The sequence below is a fragment of the Lissotriton helveticus genome, chromosome 2_1, assembly GCF_964261635.1.
Source record: "Lissotriton helveticus chromosome 2_1, aLisHel1.1, whole genome shotgun sequence".
In the NCBI taxonomy this organism is placed as follows: Eukaryota; Metazoa; Chordata; class Amphibia; order Caudata; family Salamandridae; genus Lissotriton; species Lissotriton helveticus.
In genome coordinates this window covers 98,397,645-98,409,905 of record NC_136059.1, presented here as the reverse complement: position 1 = coordinate 98,409,905, position 12,261 = coordinate 98,397,645, and the positions used below count along the sequence as shown (strand labels likewise).

At 50.3% G+C, this 12,261-nt stretch overlaps 1 protein-coding gene across 3 annotated transcripts in view; it reads left to right on the top strand.

The window, feature by feature from the left end:
- ADISSP (adipose secreted signaling protein) overlaps nucleotides 1-12,261 on the top strand; it is a 367,956-nt gene that overhangs the window by 37,210 nt on the left and 318,485 nt on the right. For all 3 annotated transcript variants that reach the window (XR_013606974.1, XR_013606973.1, XM_078674546.1), the window contains exon 2: nucleotides 1,365-1,402. The gene's annotated coding sequence lies outside the window, so the exon portion shown is untranslated. The remainder of the gene's footprint in view (nucleotides 1-1,364; nucleotides 1,403-12,261) is intronic.

The following is a 12,261-nucleotide window of genomic DNA, read 5'->3' as shown; positions in this document are numbered from 1 at the left end:
GGATCCTCCAGTTCTGTATTCCATCCCGCTAAAGCCATTGGCTGTGTGAACGGGTATGTGCTCTGCATGGAGTTGTTAAGCCTGGTAATGAATGTATTAGGTGAGAGTTTGGTAAGAATGAATTCTAGGGCCAGGAGAGGGACCGGGGGAGACGGAAATGTGTCATGTAATTGTCGACATGTACCTCTGATACTGTAATATAACAATAAGTCTGAGAAATTAGCCTCCTCACCTGGCTCCACCATTGGAGGGTTTATGAATTTGTTGTTCGGGTATATGTCGGCGAATGTGACCCAGCCCAGGTTGAGCGCGCATGTAGTGTTTCCCCTATCTTTTAGTATAGGCAGCATTGGGTTTTGGGCGAGTGTGATAGACTGTGCATATAATATCGATTGTCCTGCTCGGTTGCGAAGCCTGTCCCGAGCCCAGCTCAGTGTATCCGCCGTGTTTAGGGTGGTGTGTTGTCGTTTGTAGGGTTGATAAAGAGCCACCATTAGTGGTATCGGGAATTCGCTGTCATCTTCAGCAGCCACATGAGGTTGAAAGGGGGTGGGAAACATCCAATGATGTAAGAATTGTGCCTGTGCAAAACAAATGGGACCCCTGAAAAACTAGTGTGAAGTATACCTAGACAGGGAAAATACACTAATGTAAGCTTTCTAGGGCTACTTCAACTCAAACAAATCCCTATAACATGATTCAAGGGAACATGAAAGTGACACTCAAACCAATATTATGTTTTTTAGAAAAATACAAATAGTTTATTAATATAGTATTCTGATTATTAAATCTATTGTAAAACACAATTAATTACATAAAGAAACAATCAAACAATTATTATAGAGACTTTATTAACATTAACTACGCTTAAAACTGAATATTTTATGCACCATTCGAAACACAGTTCCCTGCTTAGGTTGATGCATAGGAGACCTATAGGTGACTTCTAGTACAGATGGAGAACAAGGTATAGAGGATGTTTTCAGTCTTGGGGACTCTTGGCAGATGGCATTCTGCCTCCTGTAGTGTACAGTTCGGCCCCTATGAAGGACGGGTCACGTGTTGTGCTGCTTGCTTGGGCAAAGAGAGAGGTTTTCAGTTGTATTCTGTAAGTCGTAAGGTGTGCATCGCCCCTGATGTGCCGAAGGCTTCTCCAGAACCTTGGGTGATTATGTAACAGTGATGGTCTTCTCATCTGATAAGATGGGATATCAGTATATTGAATTAGTGAAAGTCGACTGCTATGGTCGGCCTACAGGATAACATGAGAGGGTTGGTGAAAATGGGGAGGTTTGCAGTAGTAAACTAGAGAAGAGGTGGCTTTGGAAAAGAGCTTTCAACTTTCTTTTTTTTCTCCTGCACAGGGAAAAATATTGGACAACAGTACTTCGAAGCGAGACAGGTAAGATACTTTCATTTTGATACATTGGAGAGATGAGTCTTGTTTTTTGTCACACTATGTCGACATGTGTATGATGTAACAGGATTACGCTGGATAGAACTACCCTTTTTAGGTATTATTCGCTTTGTTAATGGGTTTGCAGGCACTAGCAATGTCCCTTGCTGAAAAAAAAAAACTTACTGTATTGTTGCATTTACACAGTGGTGGGACAGTCCAACTTACTACCTAAAATGTTTGTATTGAACACCAAAATATGCATTTATTTATTTCAGCGATAAGCTTAGTGACATTGTTTTAACACACTTAAGTTTGTTATTCAAGTGTTCTCCTGAAGGGTACCAATTTTTTCTCTGAAAAGAGCAAAGTCTGCCGGGGCGTATACACTTGCCATTGGTCTGCCCCTTTTTTAGGTCGAGCCTGGGCAGTACATGCGCTGCTCTACGATTCATGCTGTATTCAGGTAGGGACTTGAAGCTCCGCTCACTCTTCCCCCCCCCCCCCCATATTTTTCATTGGCTTGTGTCATTGTCCCCACTGTAAACTGTGGCTGTTCATTGGTCAATAAGCTGAGTAGTCCCTCCTTAGTACTGCCTTATTGCATTTTGTAACTTCCCATGGCGACACCACCTGTTACGTGTGTTGTTACTCGGTAGGCTTTAATTCTAGTCTCCGGGCACTATTTTCTCAAACAGCAGGCAGGACACACTCTCTCCGAATGCTTTTTTAAAACCTTTATAGCACGGGCACCGAACACATTTGCAATGCAATAGGTCTCGCGTTTGCGAGAGTTTAAGCTATTGGCATTGTAAATGTCAATGCCTTTTATTTATCGGTTTTAAAAACAACACATAAATAAAAGGCATTGTCGTTTACAATGCCAGTAGCCCCAACTCTAGTAAATGCGAGCCCTATTGCATTGCGAATTCTTGTTCTCTTACGGCCCTGAGATTGTGCAAACACGTGAACCTAATCCGCAGAGTTAAGTTTAAAGCACTACATTTGTGTGCCTTCTGGCTAGAAGTCGACTTTAGTAGAATATATAACTGCAAGTCACTGAATAGATTGAATGTTGTTTCTGGTTTAAAGTACGGCAGTGCCTTCTTTTTTTGCTTGAACTTTGTTGTTTTTTCCTAATTCCTTTGCTAATGCTTTATCTTGATTGTAGCGTTGCAGTGCAGTTTCTTACATACACTTTAGGGCGAGTGTGTGTGGAAGGGGTTTGGGAACTAGGTAGGGCAGGGGCTGCCAAACCTAACTCATGAGGTTTGGGAAGCGAGATTGCACCATGCCATGGATTTAAGCCATGTTTGCTCTAAAGGTAGGCCAGACGTGGGCTGTGTGAGCTTCGTCCTTTTAGATCACCCGACGCAGCGTGATCTCATCAGCACAAGTCGGACTCCATTTACATTATTATTATTATTTTGACTTTTATATAGTGCTGGCTATAACCTTGCAAGACAACCCGGGGCACAGTAAGCTGTTCCCTATACCCTATAGTCCCTTTAGCATGTGGTGCAAGATCTAATACTACACACGCATACTTGGTAATTGTGGCCGAAAGTGGGATAAAAAATTATGGCTAATATTTAACCTGGACCCTAAGTGTCGCAAGGTACTTTGCATTTAAAAAAACAATGGTCCCAAACGTTAAAGACAATAAGGCAATCCAGATAAATATAGACCAGAATTGGAATCTATATTTTACTGTCCAGCCGGACAGACTTTTTAATAGCATAAATAGTAATATATATCAAAAAATGAGTCAGAACAATTTACCAAGCGGGACACAACCTGTGTCCAGCTATCACAAATACAAAACCAAATGACATACATACAAAGGCAAAAAAGGGCAGTATGTAAATATTCCACAGTTACTGACAGACAGTGATATAAAAAGTACACTTTTCTGTGATCTTTCTAATACAGTATTCCAATCATCAAGTGTAGCAATGTCGACGACGTTTCGATCTTTTAAATTTTAGATCATCATCAGGACTTATGAATACATGCCTCGATGTTAAAACAAGGGGACAGGGTCGTCAAAGGGATAGATATGGGACCCGGATAAATATGTCCGATATCTTGTCCAATTCTCTGTTCCAAATTAGGGGAACAGGTCCCATATTCAGGTCGGTTGCCAGTCGAAAACAAATGAAGAGACTAGCAATGTAGCCGAAGTCCGCCGCAATGGGGGGATCTGGAGGTCAAACGAGTGAATACTCGCAGCCAGGTACTTTGCAGCACTGTCCAAGGTACTCCAAACTTGCTCGGGAAGGAGATTATTTAACCCCTCCCATGCTCATGATGAGGTCAGCTCGTCATGAGCCACGGTGGCCGCGTGCTCATGACGAGCTGAGCTTGTCATAACGGCCGCAACGCTCGCACGCGGAGCTAATTCCCCCGCTGTGCTGAGCGTTCTAAGGAAACAGGTGTGGCCGTGACGAGCTCAGCTCGTCATGAGCACACGACCACCATGCTGCGTGACAAGCTGAGCTCGTCACGAGCACCGGGGCGCTGTGCGCGCCCTCCCACGCCCCAGCACAGCGGGGTGGATCAGCCCCGCAAGCAAGAGGTTAAAAGTAGAACTTTGGGGCCACATCTGATTCTTTGTCCACCCCTGATTCTTTGTCCACCCCTTTCTCATTTAATCCCAGAGGTTAAAGAATTAGCTCGTGGCAGAGAGAAATGCACTGTCCTGATCTTTGCACCAACCGCCCTCTGCCCCCAAACGCTGCCCCGCGCCTCCAGCCGCTATTGCACAGTGGACGCCCGTGCAGCCGCAGGGATGTGTGGCAGGTGCATAGGTGGGTGTAGTGAAAGGGACGGAGAAACAAAGGCAGAGAGGAGAAATTAAAGGAGGGTAGTCGAAATAAAGAGAGGGAAGGCGAGATAACTTGGAAAATATAGACAGAGGGGGAAAGTCGCAGTGCTGCATCCTGTGCTGCACCAGGCGCGTGTGAGGGTTCTGTGCACTCTGGCTGCCGCCACCTGCCCTGGACTTGTGCCTTGTGATGGAACTTTCCACTCCTGAGGCCGAGCTGTGGGTATTCGGGAGGAAGAGATGCTCGCGCTGCTGGTCCAGCTGCACACCTTCACTGCTAAGGGTGTTGTGCTGCTCCTGTCCCGTGGTGCTGTGCTGCACCTGCCCCGTGGCGCAGTGCTGCACCTGCCCCGTGGCGCAGTGCTGCACCTGCCCCGTGGCGCAGTGCTGCACCTGCCCCGTGGCGCTATGCTGCGCCTGCCACGTGGCGCTATGCTGCACCTGCCCCATGGAGAGGAGGCGCGTGCGCTGCTCATCCATACGTGGCTCCTGTTCTGTACTCTGCTGAACAGTGCGACATGTCGCTGTAGGAAGGCAATAATGAGGGCCATTGTTAAAGCTTGTGATTAGGCTGACTCAGAGCACTCTGCTGGTTCATGAACACAAGCATTGTCGTGCTCTCGTCTGATGAGCTGCAGCAGAGGGCGGGAGCTCCAGGAGTTTGCAGTAAATTGGAATTCAAAGCTGCAAGGAGGCACTTGTAAAAGATTACAACCATGTCTTCTGTTGCTTGACACACAGAAGAAGCCTGGAAGCATTTTTTTTTTACTGATGTTACTATTGCTCAGGGGCCCCTACACATTTTTGGGATAAACTCCTGCCGTTCCTGCATCACGTTTTTGGATACATCCGCTCAAATCCCCTTAGCCGAGGGTGAAGCAAAGCCTGTCCAAGCGGAAAGCATTAAAGCCCGTTCCAGGTCTGTCCCATCTCCTGGAAGCTCTAAACTTTGCGAGACCTCGCTTTACAGAGATGAAAGCTATCAGTCTTTTGTGACAGCGAATGCCAAAGTTGTTCTACCATTCCACCACTGGCCATTTCCAGTACACATGGTCTGCGGGTCTGCCACACGGAGCAGGGCCGGCTGCCTCGCCTGGTACCCAACACCCCTGCCTGCAAAACTGGCAGGGCCTGACTGGAGGCTTATCCTTCAGTACCCGGTGCCCGGCACCCGCGTCACTATTCTTTTTCAGCTACGTAGATCCAAACAGTAGTCTACTTACTTCTGGAGTTATTTCAATGCTCAGATCTGATCCGAGCTCTGCAAACCTCTGCCTCCAGTTTGTCTACAGACTAACAAAATATCTACTTTTAATACCAATGAAGAGTCATTTTTCATCTGAATCTTGACTCAATTACACATAATCATTAACTGGCGTAGCCCAGGCTCTCTATCTTTATTCCACTTCGTGTTGACCCGCATAGCTGTTTTGCGATATCATTTTCCTCCAATATTTAAAATGATAAATGCAGCTTTTGAGAACTTCTAACCCTTGCCCCGTCCTCCTACGTAGCTCCCAACCCTACTGTCCATCGTATTTGCACAGAGCCTTCCCGGGCCAGTCTTTACTGGTCTCTGTGTTAAAGATTGGTCCACCAGGGGCAAAGATATAATCCATCCAACGTTTCATGGGGAAATTGAATTGAACCATAATTTTAGCCAATCACCGACTGTCTCTGACTGTACGTGTGTGCGGATGTGTCTGAAATGTTTACCAGACCACAAATTATTCTCACCTGCCTGCATTGTCAAGTAGAATTATTTAAAGATTAACCCCCAGATTCATCATTGTCATGTTTTGCGAGTCCTTAATAGCGATTATTAAGGAATCGCTATTAAAGACTCGCAAAACGGGATTCATGTAGAAATCGCAATATTTTTTGCGATTTCTACTGCTTCCTTATTTGCGATTCGCAAATTGCGAATCGCAAATAAGGAATGGCTCCCATTCATTCTTATTGGCCCAAAGGCTCATAGGAATGAATGGGGAGTCATTACTTATTTGCGATTAGCAATTTGCGAATCACAAATAAGGAAGCGATTTCAAGGGTGCCAGGGTGTCCAAAGGACACCCTGTAGCACCCCTGAAAGGATAATGTACACTGGTGTTGCGCACACACATGTTCAAAGGACATGTGTGTGTGTAACATACAACTTAGAAAAATGCACTAAAGTGCATTTTTCTAAGTTTTCGCTATTTACCACGTAGTCAGACTTCGCGGTAAATAGCGGCCCCAGATTGCGAATTCTCAAATTTAAAATGGTTCATGAATTGCATTTAAGGAATCTCAAATTGAGATGCCTTAAATGCAATTATTCGCAATTTAGCGATTTCTGAAAATGAGATTTTTGTATTTGGGATGATGAATCCCAAATGCAAAAATAGCGCTCGCAAAGGGTCAGATTCTCAGAATCTGGCCCTTTGCGAGACGTTTTGGCCTTGATGAATCTGGCTGTAAGTTATTTGATATCTTTCCTTGACCAAAGGGGCAAGTAGATGAATTTGCCACTGACTGTACCTTTCAAACTCTATAAACCTCAAACCTGTCCACGGATCGGAGTCGGCAAAGCTTTTCTTGAAGCCCTCCCAAAGTTGTGTACAAGACTCTGGAAACATCGTATGCATCAAAAGTTGTGACTTTTGTGACCGTCTTAGGTTTAAAGTATTTTATTCAGCATCTCACACAAAGACCAGTAAACATCAACACAGGGCGTTCTATTAGGGTGGGGCGAATCCCAATCCTGGCTGAACCGGTTACATGCAATGAATGTTATCAGCCCCTTGCAGCTACATCTGAAGCGCCAGTCCACAGTATGAGATAATGGTCATTTTCAAACTCCCCCCCCGGACCCCAACAACCCAACTCCCGGATCCCAACCTCCCCCCCCCCCCCCCCCCCCACCCACATCGTCCAGTGCACCAACCTCAATTCAGTCCAATCACAAAACCCCCACTCGCCGGGGAAGTACTCCTCCCACTAAGTTACAGAGCCTGTGCCTCAGGACTCGTGAGCCGCAGGAGGCGGAGGTATTTGGGGCAGGTAATTTCCGTGAATTCCATCAACAGCAGGGAGTGAAATGGCTGCCAAAGCTCAGAGAATTGTGATATATCCCCTGCCACCATCAGCGACAGTTTCTCCATGCCTAACACATGCCACAACCTATGGAACCAGCCCGAAACCGAAGGTACCGTGGCCGTGCGCCAATGGATCAAGATATTTTGTACCGCTGAGCCTAGTGCAATGGCAATCTGCCTACCCCTGCGGGATCTAAGTGGGTACATTAGGCTGTTCGGGAGTCCTAGTAGTGTGTAGGCAGGGAAGCGCGGCAGTTCAATGCCAAAATGCGTATCAATGTTGTCCAGTACCTCCTTCCAGTATGCAGCCAGGAGAGGGCAGTCCCATAGAATGTGTGTAAGTGTACCTCGGTGTCCACACCCTCTCCAACACACTGCCTCCTTGCTGCGGTCGAATTCGTGTACCCGCTCCGGCGTGTAGTACCAGTAGGTGGAGACTTTAGTTAGAGTGTCAGTAAGGCCCATATGGTACGCTGAATGCCGTGCTCTGTAAGAGATGTTCTCCCATTCTTTAGGGCTCAGTGTCCTCCCCAATTCCCGTTCCCACCTCTCCCTACCCGGGTTATAGAAGTGTGTGGACGGAGGTTGCAACAATTTATACAGGTCTGTAATCAGTTTAGAGTCTGAAGTGCGTGTAAGCAGCCATTGTTCATAAGGTAGGAAGCGCCTGTCAGCAGTCTCCCGCACCTGAGGCTGGAGGGCCCAGTGGCGCGCCTGCATATAGCGGTGTCTCTCAGTCTCAGGGAGGGAAAACTCCTGTCGGAACTCTGTGAAGGGGATCACCCCGCCCTGATCGTACATATGGCACAGGGCCCTACAACCTGCCCCTCGCCAGTGCGCAAACGCGCCCTGTTCCATGCCCGGGGTAAAATCAGGGTTATCCACCAACGGCGTAAGCGGCGACGGGAAGGAGGTGAGACCGCACGTAGTGGCGGTAGCATCCCAAACCCGCAAAGGCACTCGTGTAACAAAGGAGGCGTACAGATTTTTAGGACGATGAATCCGGCGCAAGAACGGGATCTCCTGCAAGGGTCGCCCCGCCACCGCCTGGTCCTGAAAGAGCCAGTTCTTGTCGGACTCCCACCTACTCCATTCTACAAGACAACGTAACTGCACCGCTCGGAAATATCTACGAAAGTCCGGGATCCCCAACCCTCCCATCTCAGGGGCCAAGAAGGAGAGGGGTCTACGCATTCTGGGCTTTTTCCCCTGCCAGACAAAACGTGAAACGTCCGCTTGCAACTGCTGAATCCACCCGACCGGAGGCTGGAGTGGCAGAGCCCGAAACAAATACAGCACCTGCGGGAGAATAGTCATTTTAACCGCAGCAATCCTGCCCAACCAGGAAAGGATACCACGGCTCCAGCGGTGCAGCTCCTCCTTAATTTTAACACCCAGGGCCGAATAATTGGCCGTAACCATGGCCGGCAAGGTGGGCGCTATCTGGATTCCAAGATAGGGTACCGCCGCCGATGACCAGATCATTGGGAATCGGCTCTGCAAATCCACCCTGGTGGATGGCTCTAAAGAAACATCCAGGGCCACCGATTTCCCCAGATTCAGCTTAAACCCCGCAACCGCGCCGAAGGAGGCCAGCTCCTCGACGCAGGCCGGGAGGGCAGTCCGCGGCTCATCAAGCGATAGGATGACATCATCAGCGTAGAGGCTAATGGCGTGTGTAAAGCCACCCATCCTGATACCGGTCACGGCCTGGTTATCACGTATACGCTGGGCGAACGGCTCCATATAAAGAGCAAAGAGCAGGGGCGAGAGTGGACACCCCTGCCTGGTGCCCCTCTCGATATTAAAGGCCCGGGAGGCGAACCCATTCACCCGAACCACTGCAGTCGGGTGCCTGTAGCAGTTGAAGACCATAGTGCGGAACCTGTCCCCTATGCCTGCCTTCACTAACACCTGTTCCAGGTAGGGCCAGTGCACTCGGTCGAACGCTTTCTCAGCGTCTACCGTTAACATCATCCGCTCCCCCGGGATCCGGGAGGCCTTTTCGAGCAGATGAACAATCCGCTTCGTGTTGTCAACCGTCTGTCTCCCCGGGACGAAACCTGCTTGGTCAGGGTTAATAAGACCTGACAAGTGCGGGGCCAAACGAGCCGCCAGTATCCCAGTATACAATTTCAGGTCGACGTTGAGAAGGGATATCGGCCTATACGAGCCACAGTGCACCGGATCCTTCCCGGGCTTGGGGATCACCGAGACGGATGCTCGCAAAAGATCAGGTGGAATAGCTCCCTCCTCGGCAAAGGAGTTGAAAAGTCGGGTCAGGATAGGGGCCAGTGACGAGCAAAACGTCTTGTAGAAAAGCGCGGTATACCCGTCCGGGCCCGGTGCCTTGCCATGCTTAAGCCGAGCGATGGCCGAGATCACTTCCTCAATTCTAATGGCCCTGTCCAGGTGTTCAGCCTGCAGGGGATCCAGGGAGGGCAATGCGACCGTATCCAAGTAAGCGGCCACAGCCGGTTCATCCGGAGGGTCACCAGTGTAGAGGTCCTCGTAGAACCCACGGAAAACGGCCGCGATGTGGGCGTCCTCCGTCTCCGTGGTCCCCGTATTGCTAGTGATCGCCTTTACCAGCTGACTCTGACGCGCCGCGCGGAGTCTGTTGGCCAGGAGCTTACCACAGCGGTCACCTCCCGTGTAAAAGGTATGGCGCAGCCGGAGAGCGGCGTATTCCGCTCGGTCCAAATCCAGAGCCGCCAGGGCCTTCCTAACCCCCTTAAGCTGTCGCCATATTCTAGGGGCCCCTGTCCTGCGATGGATCTGTTCAAGCTCGCGAGCCTTATCAGTGAGTTCCTCCCTCTTAGCCTGTCTCTCCTTGTTATCGGCGGAGGAGATCGCTAAGAATTCCCCCCGGAGGACCGCTTTCAAGGCTGCCCACTGTGTAGCCCGGGCGGTGTCTTGATTGTCATTGTGCACCAGGAATTCCCGGAGAGCTCCCTCTATGCGTTCCACTACCACCTTCCTGTGCAGTAAAGTATCCCGCAGGCGCCACGTACGAGGGGGGAGGGCCACGGGCGGCAAACGCATCGTGGCATCGACCGGAGCGTGATCCGAAAGGGACAGCACTCCTATGTCCGAGCCTGAGACCAGTGCCTGAACCGGGGCAGTGACCAGCAAGTGGTCCAGCCTCGCATACGTCTTATGCGCATGGGAGTAATACGAGTAATCCCGATCCGCTGGGTGCATGTTGCGCCAGATGTCTAAAAGCCCCACCTCCGCCAACCACTCCTTGCCGTCGGCCGAGAGCTCCCCGACCTGCGGGTAGCGCTGTGCCGACCTGTCCATAGCCGAATCAAAGACCAAATTAAGGTCCCCTCCCAGAATAACATGTCTATCCTGTGAGGCCGTGATATCCTCGACCGCCGTTCGCAGGAAGCGCTCCTGTCGTTCATTGGGGCTATACAGGGATCCAATCGTAAACGCAAGACCCCCTATCCTGAATCTATAGGCCAACAGTCTACCCTTTATTTCTGTAAGCTTGTGGAGGACCTCCCCCTTAAAACGACTGGACACCAAAATAGCCACCCCCGCAGACTTAGAGGAACTAGATGAGAAGAACTGTGACGGGAACTTACGGGAGCGTAGTCTATGTGTGTCGTGCTGCAGCAGGTGTGTCTCCTGCAGGAGGCAAATGTCAGCGTGTGTATTCTCTAGGAGGGAGAGCACCGCCCGCCGTTTGACAGGGTTGTTCAGCCCCCTGACGTTCAGGGTAACCACTTTAAAAGAAGAAGGAGGCATAGAAGAGGAGAGGCAGCAAGCAATAGGGACCCCTCCCGCGGGGATGGAGCGCAAGAGCCCACAATATGAACACAAGCAACAAAGCAGAAAGAAAAGCACAAATGCAGAAGCAGCCTCGCAACGCAGGCAAACCAAAGTGTAGGGCCACCTGCAAAACTCCCAACAGGCGCACTGTGCACTGGACGACCCCCCTTCCCCATCCCAACTCCCGGATCCCCCCCCCTACCCCCGAAACAACCCCCGAACTGTCCCCCCACATCCCTTCCCTCCCCAGTTCCCCCCCCCTACCCTGCAACTCACACCCCAACTTCCCCAGAACTTCTCCAAATAGTCCCAGACAGGCCCAAGCGGACCAATCCGTGGAATGTTACCTTAGTGGACGTCCAGCCACACGTGCCCAATCCGGCGCCCCCTCCCCCCACCCCAAGCCAGCAATTGGAACGGTGCTATGGTGAACTCCCCCCGGAGCACATTCAAGCGGTCAAAGCCACCTCCTCCAAGCTCCTCAGAGGCTGTCCGGACAGCATCTTCCTGTGCAGCCCTAATAGTCGGAGATCCCGGTCTTCTCGACCCTCCCGTCGTCCTCCTACGTGCCACTCGGTGCCATCCCCCGTCCGTCGTGCGCCGCCTCCTCGGCGTGTGGGATTCCTCCTCCGCCGCAGTAATGCCCAGGATGTCGCAAGTGTCCTGTAGGGATCTCAATTGGTGAGTCTCACCTTGCCACTTGAAAATTATACGGAAGGGGTGACCCCAGGAGTAGGGCGTGTCATGCTGCCTGAGGAAGTCTGTCACAATCTTAAACGCCTTGCGCCTCTGAAGCGTGAGAGTGGACAAGTCCTGATACAGCGCCACAGGGCGATCGCGAAAGGTGAGTGAACGTGCTTTCCTTGCCTCCCCCATTATCCTCTCTTTCAATGGGAAGTCTGGGAGGAACGCTAGAATGTCCGGAGGGGGGCCATTAGCCCTTCTGACGGGCCCCACCCTGTGAGCCCTGTCAATTCTGATGGGGAAATCATCCCCTTCGCCTAGGACTGATCGAAAGAGTTCCTGTAGGTACTGAACGATGTCCGGGGTCTCCTCCGAGGATGGCACACCTCGGACTCGTATGTTGTTTCTGCGTGATCTATTCTCCAAATCCTCATTATGCAACTGGAGGTCCAAGTGCTGCTCCCGGAGAGTCAGCACTTCTTGCTGCAGAAAGGTGA